Source organism: Juglans microcarpa x Juglans regia, chromosome 3D (assembly GCF_004785595.1).
Source record: "Juglans microcarpa x Juglans regia isolate MS1-56 chromosome 3D, Jm3101_v1.0, whole genome shotgun sequence".
Lineage (NCBI taxonomy): Eukaryota > Viridiplantae > Streptophyta > Magnoliopsida > Fagales > Juglandaceae > Juglans > Juglans microcarpa x Juglans regia.
Genome location: NC_054598.1, coordinates 1,778,841 through 1,800,721, shown reverse-complemented (window position 1 = coordinate 1,800,721; position 21,881 = coordinate 1,778,841). Strand labels below are relative to the sequence as shown.

General features: G+C 37.8%; 1 long non-coding RNA gene across 1 annotated transcript; it reads left to right on the top strand.

The window, feature by feature from the left end:
• The first annotated feature begins 3,656 nt into the window (after positions 1–3,656).
• Positions 3,657–20,299, top strand: LOC121254614. The gene is made up of 4 exons (XR_005938673.1): positions 3,657–3,668; positions 18,559–18,668; positions 18,841–19,972; positions 20,134–20,299. It is a non-coding gene; the product is annotated as an uncharacterized LOC121254614 (long non-coding RNA).
• Positions 20,300–21,881: the final 1,582 nt, after the last annotated feature.

The window sequence follows — 21,881 nt, the reverse complement described above, 5'->3', positions numbered from 1 at the left end:
TATTGAATAATGAGCACCAAAAGTTTGATAATATTTCTGAGAGAAAGTTTCTCTTAGAGAGTACAAAGATATTCTAACAACTTGCTCACCAAAGTAGTGCGTACAGTGATGAATATATAGAGAAAGCAGAGGACAATAGAATCCTTATGATTGGGACACGTCACTAAGTTGGTTACAATCCAAATCATCTTGAATCTTCTTCTTGTTTCTGGAAGGTTGTTCTAACACGTCTTTTGGTAATTCGACTGCCTTAATATCCCCTTGCGAGCCAAGCATCACTGGAACAATTGTGAGGCTTGATCAAAGCTGTGCAAATCGAGGTGCTGAGAGAGGTTTAGTCATTATGTCTGCAATCTGATCTTTGCTGGAAGTGAAAGAAACTTGTAAAGCTTTGGCTGCCACTCGTTTCCGAACAAAATGATAATCTAGCTCCACGTGTTTTGTTCTTGAATGCATAACTGGATTAAGGGAAATGTATGTGGCTCCGAGATTATCACACAAAAGAATGGGTGGAGCTGAGAGCTGAATACTAAGTTCTTGTAATAGTGACTGCAGCCAAATAACTTCACAAGCAGTATTAGCAACAGATTTATACTTGGCTTCCGTGGAAGATCGAGCAACAATGAGTTGTTTTTTTGAACCCCAAGAAATTAAATGACTACCAAAGTAAATACAAAAACCTCCTGTGGAGCGACGATCATCTGGACACCCGGCCCAGTCGACATTAGAGAAGACATCAAGTTTTTATGATGAAGATGAGGAAAAACATAGGCCAAAGGTGCGGGTATGATTTAAGTAACGAAGAATGTGCTTGACTGCCTTCCAGAAGGGAAGATGAGGACTATGCATATATTGGCAAACACGGTTAACTGCAAATGAGATATCTGTTCTAGTAAAAGCCAGATATTGAAGACTTCCTACAACACTTCTATACCAGTGAGGGTCATCAAAAGTAGGTCCATCTAAGGTTGTTAATTTTTCAGTAACAGACATAGGCGTATTTACTGGTTTAGAGTCATGCATATGAGTCCGTATCAACAGATCATGAATATACTTAGATTGGGATAGACATAAGCCAGATTGAGTGCGGGACACTTCAATACCAAGAAAATAATTGAGAAACCCTAAATCTTTAATAGGAAAATATTGCTTCAAGGAAGAAATAAAATCAGCAATGAGAGTGGAACTTGAACCAGTCACTAATATGTCATCAACGTATATCAGGAGATACAAACAATCCGAGGCAGTACGCATAATGAATAGAGATGAATCTGAAGTAGAACAAGTAAAACCAAGATTAAGAAGCCTGTCACTTAGCTTGGCAAACCAGGCCCTAGGGGCCTGTTTTAGGCCGTATAGAGACTTTTTCAACTTACAGACATGTGCCAAAAAATCTAGATTCACGAAGCCGGGAGGTTGCTTCATGTAGACAGACTCCTCAAGGTCACCATGTAGAAAAGCATTCTGGACGTCAAGTTGATGCAACGACCAATTTGAGGTAACAACAAGAGAGAGCAAAAGCCAAATGGTAATCGGTTTCACAACCGGACTGTAGGTTTCATGATAGTCCAAACCAGGCTGCTGATGAAACCCTTGAGCAACGAGGCGCGCCTTGTGACACTCAAGGGAACAATCAGCTCTGCGTTTGGACTTCAGAACCCACTTGGACCCAAGGAGATTATAGGTCGGTGAGGGAGGAACAAGATCCCAAGTTTGATTATGGAGAAGAGCATCAAACTCGGTAGCCATGGCAGTGCGCCATTCAACATACTTGGAAGCTTTTGAAAAAGAAGTTGGTTCTTCGGGAACAGAGAGGGAAGAAGATTTTCGGGGGATCATGGATGTGGCAAGGGAACCAGAAGGTTGACTAGAAGGCCATGGTATTGTCCTGTCAGTGTGACGGCTAGGACACAGAGTATGAGTTTTGGACCTTGTAACCATGGGATGTGTGGAAGAAAGAGGAAGTTGGCCATGAGAGGAAGAGGGAAGGTCAACATACTCGAGTTGAGAAGCAGTATATGGCAAGGATGATGCGGTAGCAGCAGAAGATAAGGAAGATTGAGAGTCGATGTGAGAAGCGCTGGAAAGTAAGGGAGACGAGGCAGCGGCAGAGGAACGAGTAGGAGAGAATAAGATGGAGTTAGGGTTAGAGGGAGACCTAATTGGGGAAATGGGTTGGGTTATAAGAGAAGTGGGCCTTGGGGAATTTATTTGATCAGACGGAATAAAAGGAAAAAGTGCTGGGTTGATTATGAGAGGGGTAGACCAAATGCAATTGCTATTGGGTCACGGGAGAGGGATCAGACTTAGAGGCAAAGGGAATAGTGGTCTCACAAAAAATAACATCCCTAGAAATATAGTTGCGGCCCGTGGGAATATAAAGATAAATGTACCCTTTGTGATCGGCCTATAGCCCATGAACACACAGGGCTTGGATCTATAATCCAGTTTATGTTGATTAAAAGGCCAGATTGGGCCAACATGCAGATTCAAACACTTTAAAAAATTTATAATCAGGAATGTGGCCCATTAATACCTCAAAGGGTGACCTATTTTGCAATAGCGGAGTTGGCATAGAATTAATCAGAAAAGTGGCGGTTTGAAATGCTTGGGCCCAAAAGGAGTGAGGAACTGAGGCATGAGATAAAAGAGATAGTCCCGTTTCAACAATATGACGGTGCCGACGTTCCACACTTCCATTTTGTTGATGAGAGTGTGGACATGTGACCCGATGAGTTATGCCACAAGATTGAAAAATATTTTTAAGGGGATGAAATTAGCCACCCCAATCAATTTGAATTAAGACAATTGTGGTATTAAAAGTATTACTCACATATCGAAGAAAAGCCAACACTAAAGGAGTAACATTGGATTTCATTTGCATAGGGAAAAACCAGACATATTTTGAATAATCATCAACAAGATAATAGCACATGCCATTCATGGAAGGCTCAAGGGCAGGGCCCCAAACATCAAGGAACAGTAGTTCAAATGGGCAAGTTGAGTGTGACGAGGTGGGCGGATGAGGCAGAACATGAGCCTTGGCATTGCAGCAAGTAGGACAATTATTTATCGAAGTAGAACTTGTAAATGGGAGATTGAAATGGAGAAGGATAAAAGAAGTAGTGCGTGGAGAAGGGTGACCCAATTTGGAATGCCAAAGTTGAGTTGAAGTTCTAACACCAAGAAAAGCATGATGAGGTGAGGAGGTCGCTGCATTGGACTGAAACGCATAGAGGCCATCTTCAACGTGACCCTGAAGGAGTACTTTCTGGGAACATGAATCCTTCACAAGAAACAGATCAGAGTGAAATTCAAAGAAAACTTTATTATCACTACAAAATTGACGTACATAAAGAAGATTTCTAGATATTGAGGGAACATGAAGTAAATTATGCAAGAGAAAATTTCCAGATGTGGTCGGTATTTGTGCAGAACCGAGATGATGAATTGGAAGTGATGAGCCATCTTGGTCAGGTCCCTGATATGGCGTTGACTCCAGGTTGAGATTATTGAACTCTGAAGTGAAGTGATGAGAAGTAGCTGTATCGGGATACCAGGTTGTGGTATTGGGTGATGGAGTAGAGAGAGATGTGTTATTAGCTGTAAGAGGTGAGGAAGAAGGTGTTGGATATGGAGTGGTAAGACGATGGTCGCAGGTCAAGGCAGTGTGACCAAATTTCTGGCACACTTGACATTGTGGGCAAGTATCAGGATGAGGAGAAGCAGTATTGAACTGAGGTGAAAAGGGGCGTGGAGTGAAGGAACCACGACCACGCCCTCGTCGACCTCCACGGGATGGAGCATGAGAGTGTTGAGGAGAAAGGGAATAGTGAGTGGTGTAATGGGCAGCAAGAGAGATGTTAGCGAGTAAATTCTGGGTTTGATAAGAGATACGGGACTCATGATTTAGCAGATAACTGTAAAGTTGAGGGGAAGAAATGGTATCAGCACGAGTGTTGAGAGAGGTAACCAGAGATTCGTACTCAGTACCTAGACCCACAAGCAAAGAAATAGAGAATTCTGAGTCACTAAGGACATGGCTAGCGACACTTAAGGTAGCTGCAAGGGACTTGGCTCTATTATAACAATCAGAAACCGATTCGAGACCCTTCCTTAGAGTAGCTAACTGAAACTTTGTGTGACACACATGGGCTGAAGATTTCGAAGAAAAGAGATTCTAGAGAGTGGTCCATATCTCAGATGAAGTATGACAGTCTAGAACTTGTCCTAGGATGGAATCTGAAAGGGACGCATTGAGAGTAACACAATGAGTTTATCTTGCAAAACCCATTTTGTATGCTCAGGATTATGGGCGTTGTTAATAGAGGAATGAGGCATTGGTCGAGAACCATCAACATGCCCATACAATTGATGGCCCTGCAAGAAGGGAACAATTTGAGCTTTCCATAGAAGGTAATTATCTATGGTAAGCTTGATTGTAATGAAGTGAGATGCAGTATTAAGAATAGTTGTGGTGGGTGTTTTGTCTGATGGAGCCATGAAAGCTGGAAAAAAAAAATTAACGCAGGAAGAAGAAGGACGTGAGTCCTGGTTAGGCTCTGGATACCATATTGAATAATGAGCACCAAAAGTTTGATAATATTTTTGAGAGAAAGTTTCTCTTAGAGAGTACAAAGATATTCTAACAACTTGCTCACCAAAGTAGTGCGTATAGTGATGAATATATAGAGAAAGCAAAGGACAACATAATCCTTATGATTAGGACACGTCACTAAGTTGGTTACAATCCAAATCTTCTTGAATCCTCTTCTTGTTTCTGGAAGGTTGTTGTAACACGTCTTTTGGTAATTCGACTGCCTTAATATTCCAATCATTGTTCACAGATGAGTTGAGATGAATTGATATTAAAGTTAAAAGTTGAATAAAATATTGTTAGAATATATTTTTTTAATATTATTTTTTTTTGTGATTTGAAAATTTTGAATTATTTATTTTATTTTATGTGAGAATTTAAAAAAAATTGTAATGATTAGATGAAATGACATGAGTTGAGATGAACTGTGAAAACAAACGAGACCTAAATATTTAGTGGTAATTTATGAGTTGTAAGGACCTAATTTGGTCTTAGAGAAACCATGAGAGAAGAGAAGTGGCTAACTCCAAACACACCCATTGCACTTCTTTCATCTTTGCTTCCCTTTCAACTCACCCACACATCTCTGTTATTAGTGCTATATATATATATATATATATATATATAAATATATATATAAATATATAATGGGTAAAGAAATTGCACGGCCATATGATTTATCTACGAACCTTTTTGTTGACAAATCTTGATCTCCCGTCTGAGATCACGCTGATCATCCTCATGGTCTAAGCAATCATGAAACAAATTGTTAATGTAAAAAAAGGTCACAGTCCGGAAGGAAAGATAGATCCATTCTCGAGATGCGCTGAGATGGGTTAGGTCTCGATCAGTATTGCCTGAAGCCCCTGAAAATGGTCCGCATGGTTGGATGATGAGGTGCGTACATCCATGACAGTGAACAATATTTAAATGCAGAGGAAAAAAATAAGATGAACACATAAATTTACGTGGTTCAGCGCTAAAGCCTACTTCCACGGAGGTTTGGAGATAAGAGATTCCACTATAATAAACTTGTTTACAATCTGTCATGGCCTCTCATTTCTCACTGTACAATAGAAGTTGTAGATCTATTTACTGAAGAAGAAATTCTCTCTAGAGCTCTTAGGTTGAAGAAGAAGTTGAAGAAGAACCCAAAAATTGGAAGAAGTCCAAGAGTCCCCCAGAAGTCGAAGTCCCCGAAATCGTAGGCACCCTACCCCTTTTATCTGACTCTTTTCATGCGTGTCTCTTGGTAGTGGTGAGGGATGTTTATCTTGCGTGTCTAACCCCCTCTCTTTGGCTTTAAGTCACTTCCCTATTTTTTTCTCCTGACACCTTACACCTTGTCTTCCATTGCTTTACGTCAAATCATCACTTTTTCTCTCTTGACATTACTTTCCCATGTCTGATACTGCGCTTCCCATGCCTTTGTCCCCATTCTTTACCTCATTCTCTCTTTTCTCCTAGTGGGTCCCCCCAATTGGCTAGGCCTAGGAAATTCCTTTGGGCTGGGGAAAAAATCCCCTCACAGTTACCCTGTCAATTCCTATTAAACATGTTCGATGGGAATTTTTCAGCCTGTTTTCCATTTGCCTCACTCTGCTTAGGATTGCAAATGAACCAGCCTATTCGATAGTCCGCTTGGTTAAACTCAAATCGAATTTTACTAGTGACGTTTGTGAAAGTAGATACCCGCTCGATTTGTAAATGACACATACCTGACAAAACTCGACTCGACTCGACTAAGGCTCGTTAAGGCCCGCTCATTTGTGCTCAAGTCGACTCTCTAGCTCGACTCGATTAAAACTTATTCATATATTGATAAATATATACATACACCTATATATATAAACATATATATGTATTAGCTAAGAATAAGCATACCACTTTTATAATTAAATATATAATATGTAATCTAATTACTTATGTCTATATAGTGAATATACTTCATAGGTATATTTTATAATTTGTATAATAATTAGTCGATAAAATTTAATAATTTCATATACTAGAATGTGGGAACCATATATGAAATAGATATATGTTATCATATTAAGTGTATGTATTAATAATATATGTAGACATATAATATATTGTTATTTTGGATCAACTAGTTAGATATTAATTATTTAAAATTTTTTTAAAATTTTATAATTCAATAGAGGTTCTACTTGTTAGTTGTATAAATTCAATATTAGATCTTTTATTTTTTTATTTAATTTATTAATTATTAAATCTTATTCAAAAAATAAAAAAATAAACAAATCGAGCTCGAGTTTGAGCTTAGCTCGACTCGAACTTGTTTGTGGGACGAGCTCAAACTCGAGTTAGAGTTGAGAGTTTAGCTTATCGAGTCGAGTTCGAACAAAGAATAAAAAAAAAATCTCGAGCTTGGGCTCGGGCTCGAGTTCGAGCTCGAGTATTTTGACTCGAGCCGAGCTCGACAAGCCAAAGACCGGCTCGGCTCGATTACAGCCTTAACTCTGTTGGGCCGTCAGTTTTTCCGCTTGTCAGTCTTTAGGTGGGGTTCTACCCCGCCGAGCCTTCATGTTGTCGCTTTGTCCTACCGATTTCCTTAACCTTCTTTTCCTTTCTTATTTCCTCCAGTCGCCTTTTCCTTCCATTTCCTATTTCCTTTGGCTGCATTTTCCTTTCATTTCCTATTTCCTTTAGCTTATTCCTTTCCTTTTCTTCCGCTTTGTCCCGCCGCTTTTCCTTAACTTTCCTTTCCATTTGCTCTTTCCTGCAATGTCAGAGTGTTAGTTTTTGTTTGTGAAGATTCCTTTCATAGAGATTCCGTTTATGGAGATTCTGTGGTTGAAGATTCTGTTGATGGAGACTTTGTTGATGGAGATTTCGTTGTTGAAGATTCTGTTGATGGAGATTCCGTTGTTGAAGATTTTATTGATGGAGATTCCATTGATGGAGATTTGGTTGATGGAGATTTTGTTGTTGAAGATTTTGTTGATGGAGATTCTGCTAATAAATATGTCGGGTGGTCGAAGTCCAACCCGCACTCCTCCGCGAGAGGAATGGAGCTGTCTCTGGAGTGACTCGTCCCTTTTGCCTCGCGAGGAGGTAGGTTGGAGTTGGTGGAGTTTCCATTGGTGGAGATTCCCTTGATGAAGATTTCGCTGATGTAGAGTTCATTGGTAGAGATTTTGTTTTCGGATGGTCAAGGACCGACCCGTACTCCTCTGCGATAAGTATAAGGCAACCTTTAACGCCTGCCTTTCATTTTTTCCTCGCGGGAAGGTAAGCTATTGATGGTGATCCCATTGATGTAGATTCCATTGATGATGTCTGTGTCTTTCTTCATTATTCGGACGGTCCATAGACTCATTCCACTCTACATTAGGGAGAGGTCAGAATGCCTCATGCCAAACTGTCTCTTTTTACCCTGATGAGGTAATTCGGACAGTGATGTGGCTAGTCCACTCCTTCACCACGGTGGGGGTCGGGGTAAGTATTCGGGCAATCTCAGGGTTGAACTTGCTCTCCACTGCAGAAGGGATACGACAACATTTTAAGCCTACCTTCTCTTATGATATCCCGCAGGGAGGGAAGTCGTTCGAGCAGTTTGTCACTGGACCAGCTCCCGCCCTTTGACACCATAGGAGAGGGTAATTTTGGGTCAGATTGGCATGGATCCCACACTTCTTCTTAGCGGGGGTCGATGTAAGTTTTCGGGTAACTTACCCTACATATCAAACCTACCAAAGCTAAAGATAGTTTGATGATTTTTTTCACTTAAAAAAAAAACCCTGAAATTGCCATCCTCTAAAGATAGGTATCTTGAGTATAATATCATTTGAGCATAACACAGTTAGAAAATAGATTTATTTTGGACTTCATCAAGTAATTTGCTAATTATAACTCATCTACATATCATTACTGGTACGAACAAATGTTATCTTATAAAAAACGACGTTGTAACGCATTCTCTCTCTTAATTTTCTTCTTCTAGTGCTACCCTCGTTTATATCTATCAACAATCTCAATTAAGTAGAATTATCAGTTTATCCTCTTGTGGGTGAGATCCCTTTTCTTTCAATACTTTTCGTGAAATCTTATTGAGCTGTTTCTTTTATTTTAATAAGTTGGCGGTAATTTCATCCGTTTAGTGTCCCAATATGGTTCATTGGTCTAGCTAGCTAAAATTTAAGAGCAACTTTTCACGAATCTTACGTATGAGATCGCCTAAGTTATAACGCTTTGCTTTTGTAATTTATCATTCTAAAAAGTGTAGAGTTTGAAAAGTTGAAAAATGCGCACATCATAAACCGAGTTCTTCCACAATTGCAAGCGCTACCAAACACAATACTCAACTGAAATGTTGAAATTTGAAATTTGAAAACCAACGTCTCATTTTAGATATATCTTAGTTGTCTTGAAGTTCTGGTAGGCCTAGCTACCAGTAAAACCAGCTTGTACCCACGCGATACTATTTCTCTCCGGAAAAATATCATCAGCAAACTAGCAACTCGAAAGAGGTCCGTGCTTTCTGCGTATTTACCACAAAGCACACATACAAACGGGCAAGATGAAGACCAGGGTGCTCTGGCTCCCCGGTGGTCCCGGTTGTTCTGGTCTTTCTGCCCTCGTTTATGAAATTGGTATGCTATATTTGATCTTCGCATCCTTCTCGGCGCTCCATCACCAATTTTCTAGACTTTTCGTTTTCTTTTATATATATGTTTTTTAATTTTTCAAAGTGGTAAAACATTAATCTGATCTAGGAGGATCCAATCCGCCATTGTGGTTTGTAGTTGACTCTCGGGTCCTGCTATCTATGAAAGATTGTTAGATGGGAGACTTTTAGTTGGGAGCAAATTAAATGCTCATGTCTGTCATGATGATGAATGATGATGATGATCGTGAAACTAGAAAGTGCAGAAAGGAAGTAATTTCAAAACCAAAGTTCAATGAACCGGCATTTTTATATTTTTTTAGGTTTATTTATCAAGGGTATTTATGTCAAATTTTTTTATGTAGGGCACATTGCAACCTTTTGATATTGTGAGGTGATTGTCAAAATTGATAATTTAAAGGATGATTGTAAATTGACCGATAGTTTGAGTGGTATGTTCTCCCTCTCTACTCACCACAATCACTTGCACCACTAAAGCCCATGTTCAAGTACCTAATAGTACTCAAGTTGCTGTCACCCATATTGGTGATGTGCAACTTTTAGCATCTATCATACTCAAAAATGTCCTCTGCGTTCCCACCTTCAACTTTAATCTACTCTTTGTTAGCAAATTCACTCGTGGCCCTCTTATTTGCTTAGTATTCTTGGATCACTTTTCTTTTCTAAAGGTCCAATCTTAATGGATAACGATTGGACTTGCTAGAGTTCATCATGGGCTGTACTTCCTTGATCTCAGCTCACTCGAGTGCACTCCTTTCAACCAGACAATCAAAACTCACTTAACTTCCTCCAATACTCAGATTTGCAATGCTGTGACACAACAAAAGTTCAACATTTGACACTTTAGATTAGGACACTTATCCAATAAAAGGCTGAATTTAATTCACTCCTTTTCTCTTGATGTAAAGTATAAAGAACAAACTCATTGTACTGTTTGTCACATGGCAAAGCAAAACGAATTTATTTTCAATTAAGTGAATCTTCAACTTCATCTATCTTTGAATTAATGCATTGTGATGTTTGGGGACCATATTTACAAGCTTCTTAACAAGGACATCACTATTTTGTAGCTATTGTTGATGATTACAATCGGGTTACATGGGTTTATTTAATGAAGTTCAAATATGAAGCCAAACAGCTTCTACAATCATTCATTCACATGATAAAAACCTAATTTAACTCCAAAGTCAAGCAAATTAGGGCTGATAATGGTTTAGAATTCCATATGCCAAAATTCTTCCACTCTCATGGAATCATCCATAAAAAAACTTGTCTATACACCACAGCAAAATGGAGTGGTAGAAAAGAAACACCAACACTTGCTTAGTGTAGCTCGATCACTTCTTTTTCAAGCCTCCATTCCAATAAAATTTTGGGGGGATGCTATTTTGACAACCACATATTTAATTAATAGAATACCAACTCCAATTCTCCACAACAAATCACCATATGAGATCCTCTTTTCTTCTTTCTCTACTTACTCACATTTGAGGGTCTTTGGGTGCCTATGTTATGTCTCTACTCTTAAGCATAACAGATTGAAATTTGACTCTACGGCACAAAAATGCATCTTTCTGGATTATCCTTCAGGGACTGAAGGATATAAAGTGTTTGATTTGAACACTCAAACTACTCTTGTCTGTAGGGATGTCATTTTTATGGAATCAGTTTTTCCATTTCAGAATTCAAACTCAACCCCTTCCATTAATACTCAACCTGATTCATTCTCAATTAATCCACCTATTTTTTTTGACTTTAGCACCTCATTTACTCCCGCTAACATTAATTTCCCTTTCGTTCCTACTTCCAATTTAGATTCTTTTTCTACTGCATCTCATTCATCTCCTTCTCCTTCTCTCAGATCAGATTGTACTTCTCTCCTAGAGGCATCTGTTGCTGATATAAATGGGAAATACATGCTGAGTTGTCTTCTCCTACTGCACCACCACCACAAACTGACCTTAGGCGATCCGAGAGAATTAAACACACCCCCTCATACTTGAATGATTATCATTGTGCACTTGTTGCACCCTCATCTGCTAATAATCTGTGTTCTACCTCCACCACTCCTCCACTTTCACATCATCTTACTTATGATCAATTATCTCATAAATCATATGCCCTAGCTCTTTCCCTCACACACGAACCTAAAACTTATGAAGAGGCTATAGTTTCTCCTCATTGGCGTGCTGCCGAATTTAATGCTCTTGAGGCAAATGGCACCTGGTCCATTACTTCTCCACCCCTGGCAAGAAGACCATTGGGTGTAAGTATGTTTTTAAGAAGAAACTCAAATAAGATGGGTCCATTGATAAGCACAAGGCTCATTTGGTAGCTAAAGGTTACACTCAAAGAGAAGGGTTTGACTACCAAGAAACCTTCAGCCTAGTAGCAAAGCTCACTACTATCAGGTTGTTATTAGTGGCATTTGGACCAGTTGGATGTTCACAATCCTTTTCTTCACAGAGATCTCTTTGAAGAGATTTATATGGAGCTTCCCCCGGGATTTCAGGTTAAGGGGGAGTCTCGAGTCGAGGGTAGTAAACTTGTTTGCAAGTTACACAAATCTCTTTATGGCTTGAAACAAGCCTCTAGATGTTGGAACTCCAAATTTACTTCTTCTCTTCTGCCTATTGGGTTTCAGCAATCAAAATTAGACTATTCTTTATTTACAAGGACTGATGAGAGTGGTTTTATGGCTCTCCCTGTATATGTCGATGACATTATAGTGGGGAGTAACAATTTAGCAGCTATAGAAGTAATCAAAGTTTCTTTGCACACTCAATTCAAGATTAGAGATCTAGGAGCTCTTAAATTCTTTTTGGGTTTGGAAGTTGCGAGATCATCAACTGGTATTCATATTTGTCAAAGGAAATACACTCTGGAAATTCTTGAAGATGTCGGATTATTAGGGTGCAAATCTATCAGCATTCCCATAGAGCAAAATCACAAGCTATCACATGCTTCCAAGGATCCTTTATTTGATATAACTGGCTATAGAAGGCTCATTGGTAGGCTGATTTATTTGACAATCACAAGGCACGACATCACCTATGCAGTATAAGTGTTCTTAGTCAATTTAGGGACAAGCCGAGCCAAGAACACTTGCACACAGCTCATTGGATACTTAGATATTTAAAAGGCTCGATTGGACATGGTATTTTCTTTGCCTTCAATTCATCTCTACATTTAAAAGTTTATAGTGACTCGAATTGGGCAGCATGTCCCGATACAAGGAGGCTAGTCACGGGTTTTTGTATATTTCTTGGAGACTCTTTGATCAGTTGGAAGTCAAAGAAGCAATTGACTATGTCTCGATCCTCTACTGAGGCAAAATACCGAGCTTTAACACATACTAGTTGTGAGATAGTATGGTTAATAACATTACTCAAAGATTTCAATACAAGTCATGAACAACTTGCATTTCTTTTCTATGATAGTCAATTAGCCATTCACCTCACCAAAAATCTTGTTTTCCATGAAAGAACTAAGCATGTAGAGTTGGATTGTAATTTCATTCGGGAAAAGGTATTGGCCAGAACTATCACACTAGTCCATGTGGGATCAAAATCTCAATTGGCGGATATATTTACTAAGGCGTTATCAGCTCATGTCTTGAATTTCTTATTGTGAGTCTCAAGAAATACAAAAGCAAGGAGAGAAGGGCACTAACTTCCCTACAACCGCACGTCAGAATGAGAGCTCTTTCCATTCCTAATAGCAGAGTGACTCGTCCCACTACATGGCTACTGCACTTCATAGTTGTTGCACTCTGATGAATGTTTTTATAGTTTTATCTTCTTTTGTATAGGCATTTAGCATTACTTGGCAAACTCAATTTTATTCTTTTTATTCTTTTGTTTGATTGGTTCTAGCATATTTTTCCTTTTCATCACATACATATATATGTTTTTCCTAGCAGTGTAAAGATACAGAGCAATGAGAATGAAATAATCTATCTTCCATTCTGTCTCAATCCTAGACTTTTAACATGCTGCAAATGTGGTTACAACAATAAAAAATGGGACTCAAGGATGTGATACATCAAGTATGATAATATCCGATTCTAGGAGAGCTTTTCCACAGTTCCAGCAATGGACCATTTCACATGTTCATAGAGGCTCCAATCATATTGCTTATGTTTTGGCAAAAGATGCTTTACATATTTCTCGAACTATCATTGATGTAGAAGAAATTCCTCATTGTATTGCTACTCTTTTATAGTGTTGATTAATAAAGCATATATATTTCTTCTCAAAAGAAAAAAAAAAAAAAGTTTCACTTGAAGACTTCTGGCGAAGGTTAGGTGGTTTCCCAATATAATTTATTAACACCTAATTTAGAAGAAAAATGCTACTTTGCCACTCAATTTGTCCCCTCATTTTGATACCTTATGTATTTTATTTTATTTTACTTAATAATTAAGGAAGTAACTATTAGTGTATTGATATATTTTTATATTTTTAAAAATATTTTAAAATTTAAAATAAAAAGAATGAAAAAAATTTAAAAAGAAAAAGAAAAAGAAAAGGCCAATTTGGCCTAGCAGTCTAATGGAGTTAGCAGTGCTACTCAAGCAGCAAAGTAGCACCGCTCAATTTAGAATGTTGATTGTAGGGTGGGGGCGGGTCACACGTACGGTACCGATCATTAATATTGTTGTTCCAATCATTTTTCACTAAATATTTAATGGTAATTTATGATTGTCACCTAATTTCGTCTCAAAGGAACCATGAGAGAAGAGGAGTGACAAACTCCAAACACACCCATTACATGACTTCTTTCATCTTTGCTTCCCTTTCAACTCAACAGTACACATACATCTCTGTTAATTATAGTGCCATATATATATAATGGGTAAAGAAATTGCATGGCCACATGATTTATATACCAACCTTTTTGTTGACAAATCTTGATCTCCCGTCTGAGATCACGCTGATCATCCTCATGGTCTCTAAATAAGTGATCATGAAACACGTAATCCATCTCATCTGTGGACATAACGTAAGGAAGATGATTATAATTAGAATAATATTCCGTTTTTATAATTATAATTAGATGGTATGTGATTTATAATTATGATAAAAACTTTATTACCATTAACGCAACAATGGAATCAAAAGAGTAGAGCATGGAAAGTTGTGATTTTTTTTTCTTTTTACCATGTTATTGCAAGAATCAAGAACAAGAAAAGGTGTGTAAAATAGCTTTTCGGTACTCGTGTAGTTAGTTCTATTTTCTACATTACATCAAGATTTTTTTTTGCCCTGTTTGCTCTTTTTTTCTCTACGTGAGCGATTAGGGTTTTCATTCTCTCATGATGGCTGCCACTGAGGGCCTCTTGGCCACATCGACGACGGCTCCTAGGCTACAATCGTTTGCGGAATTGGTTCAGGAATTTCCTCAACCGATTCCTGAGGTGCTGATGCCTTTTCGTGCTCCTAAATTGTCGATGGAGAAGTTTGTGTTTTATTCACTAAGGATGAAATTGATAAATTGGAGATGCCTTTTCGATTCTTTATTGTTCTTAAATTTCTACGGCAAAGGCTTTCGTTAGATTCGATCAAAGCCTTCATTCGTTCTAGATGGGGTCTCCTTAATCAGCCTGTTGTATCGTCAATGCCAAGGCCACATAATGTTTTCATCAGGATATCATCTGAGGAGAATTTTGTTAAATCATTGACGAGGGAGGCAATAGATATTGACGAAGTGATCTATTGGGTGTTCAATGGATGACAGAATTTCAGGAGGATAAAGAACCAGTTAATGTATTTGTCTGGATATCCTTACCTGGCCTTCCCCCGAACTTTTATCACGATTCATTCTTGCGTAGCATTAGGGCTCCGATCGGACGCTATCTGAAATGGGATAACCCTACCAAATGTGCTAGTCGTACTGAGGGGGCGCGGGTCTGTATTGAGATGGACGTGTCTAAAGAGCCTTTGATGACATTTTGGATTGGTATCCCTAGACAGCCTAATAGTTTCTTACAAGAAATGAGATATGAGACGTTACCAGCATATTGCATGAAGTGTAATATGCAAGGACACAATGCTAAGACATGCAAACAGATTGCTCAGAAAAAGGTAGGGGATCAGAATCCTAAAATTGATGGTGGGAAGGTGGATCAGAAATGGGTATGTTGAGACTAGAATAAAACTCTAGAGGCTAAGGAGACTGTTCTGGAGCAAAGTGTTGTGATTTTTCAAGAGGGTGAAACAAGCAATCCAATGATTTCTCAAGAGGGAGAAACTAATAGAATAGTGAATATCCTGGAAATAGAATCGAATATGGTTGATAAAATGAGTGTCTTAATAGAAGAAGTGGATATCATTGATGGTGAAAGTATGCCTATGCAAAGTCCTGTTATTGAGGTTCAGGCCATGCAAATGGAAAAACCTGCTATTGTGATTACTGAGGTTGATGGTTCCAATCATGATGGAATGAATATTGCTGTGATGGCGGAGCCTTATGAGTTGCAGGAGCCAGCGGTGGTTTCTGAGGTCTTATTCGGTGTCGCTAACGTGGTGGAGGATGGGTTGATTGATAAGGATTGTAAAAAGAGGATTATGATGGGTCGAAGGATGTTGATGTCAATTTGCCAAATTTATTTGAAAGAGAAGATGGTGAAATTCAGGTTTGTTCGGAGTCGGAAACAAATAGATCCTTACAACATTTGGCTAAAGGGAAGGATTGCCTCTCAGATTCAGAAGTACAAGTAGAGATGGAAATTCAAAGAAAAAAGGCCGTTAAAATCAGGGGTTTTTCTAGGGTTAAAAGCAAACCCTTCAGACTTGATCTATGATGAGCTCATATTTATTTTGGAATGTGAGAGGCTTGGGTACGTCGAGAACTAGACTGAAGAAATTAATTGTGAAATTGAGTCCGAAAGTCCTAATGCTTGTTGAACCTATGGTGTCTCATACTCGCATTCAGGTATGGAGAGATCGGTTTAACTTTGATGATTGTGCTTCAAATGAGGTTGTTGGTGAAAAACTGTGGTTAATGTGAAAAAACGATACCAATTTGGTAGTGCAGGCCATGGGGGATCAGTTTATTACTGTAAGAATGTTGGAAAACTCGAAACCTATTTACGTGACTTTGGTATATGCTAAATGTTATTATCAAGATCATAAAAGGTTATGGAATGATTTAGAAGCTACTAATACACATAATTTGCCATGAATTGTTGTGGGTGATTTCAATATCATTATAAACAATAGTGAAAGATGTGGGGGAGGCCTAGAAGCGCAGTGGCAATTGATGATTTTAATAATTCTGTTGATGTATGTGGATTAATGGAGATGCAGTTTAGTGGGACGGGGATGCTGATGTTGTGGTGCAATGGCCATAATAATTTTACCCGAAGCTGGGCTCGTCTGGACCGTAGTTTCTGTAATGCTTTGGGTTATGTTGAGTATCCTGAAGCTCACCTGAATACTTGGCTCGCACTTCATCTAATCACGTACCAATGCAATTTACGTTGGTAGGGAAAGAGGTTCCTTACGACTTTCCATCTATTAAGTTTCAGCAAATGTGGACTTCACATGAATTATTTTTTTTACTATGTTTCTAAGGCGTGGGCAGTAGAAGTATCGGGTTCAGCCTTGTTCAAACTTGCTGCTAAGCTTAAGTCCTTAAGAGCTGCTCTTAAGAGTTTGGAATAAACATGTATTTGGGCGGACATATGTGAACATTACACGTCTAGAATCGTGTCTTGAGGAAACTCTACAACGCTCTTATTCTCAAGATGATGAGATGGACCTCATTGCATCACAGCTGGAGCTTAAGGTTTGGTTAGGTCGAGAGGAGTTGAGGTTATCGTAACAGGCTAAGCAACATTGGTTACCCAAAGGTGAAGCTAACTCTGGTTTTTTCCGTGCAATTAGTAGGCATAATCATAAACAAGTGAAGGAGATGCAACTTCCTGATGGTACAATTCTTAATATTCTGGATCAAGTGCATAATGGAGCCTTGTCTCATTTTCAAAATTTTTTAGAGGCTAGGCCAATTGGTGTCATGCCAAACTTGGCTGGACTAGTGGAAAAGGTGGTGACTGAGTTTGATAATGCTGAATTATGTAGAGTGTCATCTCAACAGGAAGTTAAGGAGGCTATTTTCTCTATTCCGATAGATAGTAGTCTGGGGCCCGATGGTTTTGGTTAGGGGTTTTATCGATCGTGTTCGCATATTATTTACAAGGAGGTTGTTGAGGCAGCGACATAATTTTTTAGTGGTGCTATGCTTCCAAGGTTTTACTCGGCCTCCTTTTTGGTATTAATTCCGAAAATTCCTAATCCTAATAGCTTTGACAAGTTCAGACCAATAATTTTATGTTCAGTAGTTTGTAAGGCATGCTCTAAAATATTGGTTAATCGTTTATCTTCGATATTAACCAAAATTATTTCACTGGAACAAGGTGCATTTATTCAAGGTCGGAGTATTTTTGAAAATATTAGTTTGACTCGAGTTTATACATAGTTTAAACAAACCATCTCGCAAGGGAAAGTTGTAATGAAGATCGATATGGTCAAAGCATATAATAGCATTGATTGGAATTTCCTTATACATGTGTTGTGCTCTTTTGGATTCTCAGAGTCGGTCTATGGGATTATTCGACAATGTATTACTTCTCCTTGGTACTCAGTAGTAATGAATGATATTCTTAAAGGATTTTTCAAGGGAGGAAGAGGACTAAGACAAGATGTTTAAGGACATATTTATTCATACTTGTGGAGGAGATCCTTTCTAGGATGTTAAAACAGCAGGTTGCATTGGGGAAGCTTGTTCCGTTTTATCATCCAATGGGAGCTCCTATTATTTCCCATCTACTTTATGCATTTGATATAATGATAGTCTCAAATGGTGGAAAAGCATCTATGAAGGCTATCTCGAAAACTCTAAAGCAATATGGTGAATGGTTGGGTCAAGTAGTGAATAAGAGGAAATCTTCTATTAATTTTTCCAAAAATGTGTCCCTATCGAGACGTCGAATGATTTTACGTTTAACTAGTTTTAGTGAAGGGAAATTTCTGTTTAATTATTTGGGTGCTCCAGTAGTTTCAGGAAGACTTCATGTGGCACATTTTGAAAGAATTATTAACAAAGTTCAAGATCGAATAGAGGGATGGAAGGCTAGATTATTATTTAGTGGTGCTCGCCTTCTGCTGTTAAAGCATGTCTTGCAAAGTATCCCTATTCATCGCTTTTCTATTTTACACACTCCTAAAGTGGTGATGGATAAACTGAAAAGGCTTATGAGCACTTTCTTTTGGGGAGTCAGAGATGGAAAACCGAAGAAAAAATGGAGGGCATGGGATGAACTTTGTAGACCAGTGCATGAGGGGGGTGTTGGTCTACGTAACTTGCATGAGGTGCAGACTTCACTTCATATGAAATTGGTCTGGAATTTACTACAGGGTAATTCAATTTGGTTGAAGTTTCTTCTTACTAAATATGTAGGACCGAAACATATTTCTAGTGTGGACCCTTCAAAAGTCCAAAATTTTGGAAAATAATATTGCATAATTTACCGGAGGTGCAACGGTATTCGAAGTGGAAGGTTGGAGATGGAAACTTATCTTTCTAGTAGGACAAGTGGTCTTCTGATGGCCTACTTATAGATCGACAGGAGGTTAGAGATTCACCGAATATTTTATTAGTAGATTGCAAGACAAAAAGGGGATAAAAGGTTGAAGTTTTTGATTGCCTGGTAGGGATGGAAAAGTCAGAACAGATTATAGAAGAACTGGGTAGAGTGAAACAGGGGAGAGATGTGCTCATTTGGCTAGTGCTCAAGGAAGCTTTTCCACCCATTCAACATGGAATTGTATTCAAACCCATGCTCCTAAACTGCCGTGGGTACATTGGTTGTGGCATCCTGCAATACCAAGGAAAATGTCTTTAATTATGTGGAAGACTCAAAACAATTGTCTACCTGTGGATGATCGAGTTCGCAGAGCAGGAACCCCATTGGTCTCAAAGTGTGATTGTTGTAGTGTTGGGAGATATGAGGACCAGAACTATATTTTGGCACTTGGGTCTTTTGCGGAACAGATTTGGCACACTTGTTCTATAAAGCTTGGAATGCCTTTATTGGAAGGTAAAACATGAAAGGAAAAAATTGAAGTCTGGTATAGGCATGCAAAGCTATCCTCACAGAGTGCTCAATTAATTGGCCTTTTGCCTTATATTATTACTTGGAGACTATGGACTCGACGGTGTACAACTAGAATGGAGGGAAAGCAGGAGTCTATCCAATCGGTTTGGAGTTCAATTACATATTGGTTGGCTTTAGTAGGAGAAAACCTTACGGTGTCCTCCAACTTTTCTAGATGGGAAGTGGAGATTTTGCTATTATTTAATATCCATGTTAAGAAAAGAAAGTTTATAAACTCTAAAATAGTGCAGTGGACAAAGCCTCAGGAAGGTTGGTATAAGTTGAATGTTGATGGCAGTTCGCTAGGGAATTCTGGTGCATTGGGTGGAGGAGGGGCTATCAGAGATTATAAAGGGAATTTGATCTCTAGTTTTGCTATAAATGCTGGTATATAGTCTAATAATTTTGCTGAATTTATGGGTTTGCTCCAAGGACTACGCATGGTAAGATTTTTGGGTTTTTAAAGGGTAGAAATTGAGATGGATTCAAAGTTAGTAATGGATTGGTTGAAGAAGAAAAGGTGTGGCCTTTGGTATTTGGAAGACTACTGAGAGGAGTTGTTAAGGTTACTTGATGGTTTGGTTTTCCACTTTCAACATGTTTATAGAGAATGAAATTCTTTGGCTGATGGCTTTGCTCGTTTTGGTGCTGATGGTGTTAATAAGACGTGGAACAATAACTCATATTTACCTTGGTTTCTATGAGTATTTTCCGTTTGGATAAAAGCGGATGCTCTTCTATTGGATCAATAATGTGTTCTGGGTAGAGACTTGGTATTAGGTTGTTTTTGTTTGGTTTTTGTTGGTTCATTTGAGTTTAATATTGTAATCACGGCTTTCCTCAGCCAAAAGTGAGTTTTTTTTTAATAAATTAGAGAGGGGTCATTCTTGGATATGTGGTCCTGACTCTTAAAAAAAAAAAAAAAAAACAAGAAAATACACAAACAAAAGTATCTCTTGCATGCCTCCCTTGCATCGAGAAAATTTACATGATTGGTCTATTGGGAATGAACTAATCTTTTTAATTTTTTTATTGTTAACTTTCTTGACTTTGTAGATCGTAATCAATTATATGGTATAAACTAAGCAAGCTAATCAAGTAATACTATATATAGTTATAGAGAATGCATAAACGTCGCGTAATCGTTTTGAAAAATAATCTGGTCTACTGTATAAATCGTTTTGATCGATTCTTTCTAAAGAGATTGCGCAATATTTATATACCTTATAATTGTACATATCATTTCTCATTCTTATTATATATTGGACCATTGGCATCAAATATTGCCCATCATATATCTGTACCGTACACATGAAATTTTATACGTACGGTCTGGTTTATGCAAATTTCGTGGATCAGTCATTTTAAAAATAAATGGGCTTCATAATTAAAAAAATCATTTTTTATGGTGAAGTCCAGCTTTTGTCAAAATCATTGTGAGATTTGTATGCTTTAAATTTGTATCTACTATTACTCATCCGAAAATAAAATAAATTCTATTCATTTTCTCACATGATCATTACGCAATAAATAACTTAATTTTATTTCATTTGAAGAGTTATATCATATGTATTTTCATATGACGAATATTACGTATTTTTCACCAAGTAAAAATTAAGAAGTAAAAATTAAAAAAAGAAAGAAGAAGGGTAGATTAGGACGATATTGATCATGCATCTTGTCGAGCATAATTAGCATAATTAGTTTGCCCATCCTATAGTCAAAATTTGCCCAATATCATACATTTTGCCTTTTACTTATTTCACTATCTCACTTTAGATTATTGATCATCTAAACTCTATATAATAATAAAATATTATTTATATTTTAATTATTATTATTTTATCTAATTTCTTATAATCATATTTGGAAGATGTACTAGTTATATTTTATATTTTAGTCATGTCAAATATATTTTATTTTAAAATTTTATATTTAATAACATAACGGTTATTCCATTCCAATTAAATTATTATTTTTACATTTTTTCCCAAAACAACAAACAACATGGCCAGATTCAATTCGTGTATTAGCAAAAAAAATGGCTAAATGCAACGAATGCTAGTTCTTTAATTGGTGTATGAGCGGTGAGTAGCACCGCTTGTTAATACCACTACTTACCTTTTAGTTTTTTTATTTTTTTAATATATTTAAATAATTTTAAAAAAAAAATATCAATATATTTAAAATTACTTCTTTAATTATTAAATAAAAATATATATTTTACAGCGGTATACTGTAGCGGTAGACATTGAGCGCATACAAGCTTTTCTCATTGGTGTATAGGCACCTACCGAGCTGCCAGTAAACCTAGCTACCAGTTAGGTCATGACCTTCACTTCCGACATTTCTAACCAGCTACACAAATTGATCATGTCGTATGTATTCAATGATGTCAGTACTTGATCACGAGCGACCTGGCAAAGCTGGTTATATGGACAGGGCATGACCTTCAGGACTGTAGCAGTGCTTGC